Source organism: Nematostella vectensis, chromosome 9, assembly GCF_932526225.1.
Source record: "Nematostella vectensis chromosome 9, jaNemVect1.1, whole genome shotgun sequence".
Lineage (NCBI taxonomy): Eukaryota > Metazoa > Cnidaria > Anthozoa > Actiniaria > Edwardsiidae > Nematostella > Nematostella vectensis.
Genome location: NC_064042.1, coordinates 248,512 through 252,408, shown reverse-complemented (window position 1 = coordinate 252,408; position 3,897 = coordinate 248,512).

Below are 3,897 nucleotides of genomic sequence, written 5' to 3'. Positions count from 1 at the left end.
AGCTGTTGGGAATCTGGCTGACACCAAATCCGGTCCTTTATGTCGTGGAGTTTGGAGGAGGGCGCGGCAGAGCCGCAGTCGCATGTACTGTACGGCTCTCCGCAATCTTCACACAGGCAGCGGTAGTCGGACTCGAACCAGCGGATGTTCCCATGTGCCCACTCCTTGAGCATATCGTGAGGCCCCTCTTTATCTCCCCAGGGCGGCCCTGCCCATAGTCGCCACAACACACTACCTGACACGGCCGCGTGGCGAGATACCCTAGAATGGCGCGTAGCACTTTATTCTGTACCTTACAGCACTCGTCAATGATGATTACTTCTGCGAGACGGTCGAGTTTGTGCCCCAGCTCGGAAGGAGGTAGTGGTGGTAGGTTTGAGCGCGCTCCGCGCACGCGAGGCGCGGGTTGTTGCGATGGTCGTGGGCGAGGTCGTTCTCGGGGGTGAGCACCACAACGTTGCGGCCACGGAACATGCTCACCGCCCACTCGGTCTTCCCCGATCCTCCTTTGCCGGCTAGATACATTTTTGCAGAGGTTGCGGCCACTAGATCGCACGGCAGACTCGGCGCAGTGCTTGGCCCCCTAGCCAAGCTCCCCGACTTCTTCGGACCCCAAGCCGCTTCGGGTCTCCACTCGTACCCAGGCTTCTTGTGGCGCCATACTTCGGATTTCGCTCCACGAGCTTTACACCACTGGGCACCGCCTTTGCGTATATGGCATCTGTGCACACTCGGAGGACGTCTTCGCGAGGGATCCGCCTCCACAAGCGTCGCAACGCTATGTTTGTGTACGCCAAGACGAAGGCCCTGATATGGTACCATTGTGAGCGACGGACGCCGTCTTTCTATTGGATCAGATGAGCCCCGTCGGCATGCTCGAAGTTAAGTAAGTGGTCGGTGCCCGCAAGGAGGTTTGTCAGATACGCGGCTTCTTCACGGTCGCGGACTACGATCGAGGACTCGTCGCCATGGCGAGCGCACTTGCCTACGAAACGGACAGCGAGATCTCGACCCTCAGGGTACTGCGAGTCTTCGCCGCCGGGGCGGCACGCGATGGAGTGGGGGAACTTGATGGAGTCCTTTTTTCCGACGCTATACAACACCGTGGCCATGACGAGGTCCCCGAGTCTAACAGGTCCTTGAGCTCTGGCGTGGTGATCCAGCCCTCGTTTTGGTCCAAGTGCTGCCCCACCCTCCCGGAAGTGTAGGGGTGGCAGGCCTCAGAGAACTCCCACTCGGTCAGCTGAATGGCCCCGGTTAGTTCAATGGCCGTCTCACAACATCCGCGATACGATACACGTAAAGAGTCTGTAGCGCCGGTCGGGGTCCACCATCTCAAGCACCGGTGGCAACACTGCGTTTGCCCGCAGAGACTCCCGCTCGTGCGAGACCCACCACACCGAGCCATCGTCATTAACATCAGGCCGCGTCATAACCGGCTTTAGAGCAATAACACCTGCTCCACCAAGATCTCGTATCTCCTGGTAAACACCGGCGCTTATGTCTCTGCCCCGAAGAGTGGCATCCACGCTTGGGCGCCGCCGACGAAGAGAGAATAGTACTTCTCGGGGTCTAAGCTCTCTGGGCCCTTTTGCCGCCGTCCCGGCAGCAAAGGGTCGAACTCGCGCCAGATTTCCTCTGTCCACACTTTCGCCGGTACGAGCGGCTTAAGCAGCTTGTGTTTGACATCTTCGGGGATGTCCTCGTCCAGGATGTTCTGGACCAGCCCTGCCAGTACGGCGGGCGCCTCTTTGTCACGCATGCTATTGAGAACCTCCTCTATGTAAGCGTCCATGTTTGGGCACACCTTGTGCCACCCAGTCTCTAACTGCTCGTATCACAACCGGCGGGACGAGTGTTTGGGTGCACCTTGTGCCACCCAGTCTCTAATTGCCCGTATCACAGCCGGCGGGACGAGTGTTTGGGTATGCCTGTGCCACCCAGTCTCTGATCGCCCGTATCGCAGGCCGCGGTGTCAGACAGGACGAGCGTTTGGGTATGCCTTGTGCCATCCAGTCTCTAATTGCCCGTACCGCGGGCTTCGATGTCAGACAGGACGAGTGCGAACCATCCCCGAGCGCGCCTCTCGACGCCACGCATCCTCTGCCCTTCACGATTCGCTCCGCAGGGGCCGCACAACCGCGTTTCTGACTGAGTCCTTATGCCGCAGATCCTGCACGGCACGGGGAGGGGGCTGCCCTTACGGAGCCTTTGGAGGTGCACCTTGCAGTAGGTGTCCATGCACCTCTGGCCGCACGTGTTTGCGTGGCCGACCTATAGCCACCCGCAATAATCTTTTCCGAACTTCATCCTTCGAACGCTCGGTATACCACAGGACAGACGGAGGTCTAATTGCAAGTCCTTGGGGGTTCGAACTGCATCAATGGAAAAATATAGCCATGATACTTCATAACATCTTTATTCATTAGAGTGCGTGTCAGAAAGTTCTTAAAAACGTATGTCATGAAGTACCAAGCTCGATTATCCAAGATGGCGGCTAGGCTGGGGGCTGGGGGGTCGGAGGGGGGGATTCGCGCCTCCCAAGCCTAAGAAAGGGCTTGGAGGCCCAGAGGGGCGATCCGCGCCTCCCACTCGTTTCTATGAAACCCCCCAGTCCCCCCCCCTCATCTGACGAAGTGAAACGCGAGTCCAACAAGGTGTCGTCGAAACGTCTTGGAGGGTGGCGACCAGGGAGCGAGTCCACCAAAGAACCGTGTGGTCTTGTGTCTTCGAAACTGAGACTCGCGAAGGCACAAGGTTCCTTGCTAGCGGAGGCCACTTTTCTCTGTGTTTCGCTGGGCTGGGGTTCGCGAACGCCAGCACAGCGAAATACAGGCACAAGGCCGCATAAGGAAAAAGGCGAATCCACTCCCACATGAGGTGCTATAGGAAGAGGAACACCATCTAGATGCCTGCAACCTGCAAACGGTCATCGACGCTGCCAATTTTGATTCAAGATTACCCGGAGTAGACAGTATCCCTACGTTGGACACCAGAGGAATGAGTAAGCGTTCTACGTTTTCGCGTGCTTATTTTGTCTACGTTATGATACGCACTCATTCAAAAATCCTAAAGCCTTGTTATGCGAGGTTTATTCTGGATAGATTGATGCCTTTGGATATAAAACAATAATAACAATACAGGAAATGGTAGTTTTTTATTTGGCCTAATGCACCGACAGGCAATTGTAACCCGCACCACCTCCCCGTTGGGGATGGGTTGGCACGTGGTGCATTAGTAAGAGATTGTTTTATAGCCAATCTGTTTACTTTCAATGCATGGGTACTGTAAGTTTTGTCAACCGAAAATATAAAGCTATGAAGATCTTATTCTTAAAAAATATATAATGTAAATCTCATCATAACATCATCCATGCAATAACTAGGCAAAGTCCCATTGTCATGCAGGATAAAGCTTTTTTGTATAAACATACAGGTAGAACATACAGAATAAAGTTAAGTAAGATTTTGAGAATAATATGTGTGTGAAAAACAGTATACTTGCATGGATTTTTTTATACTTGCATAGATTTTTTTATACTTGCATGGATTTTTTATACTTGCATGGATTTTGTACTTGCATGGATTTTGTATACTTGCATGGATTTTGTATACTTGCATGGATTTTGTATACTCACGGAATCTTTACTTACTAGCAAAGTTTTTTTGCATACTCTTGTGAATTTGTATACTTGCAATGATTATTTAATAGTTGCACGGATAGTTTGGCATGACTTGATTTGCAAATTGATACTATAGTGCGAAAATGAATTTTTTGAAACGTTTGGCGCCTGATAGCAAGTGTTCTCCTGACCGTAGTCAATCCCAAGCGGAACCGGAACAGATTTGTTGATCACGTGATATCTCCAATTTAATTCTCTTAAAAGAGACTGGGCGC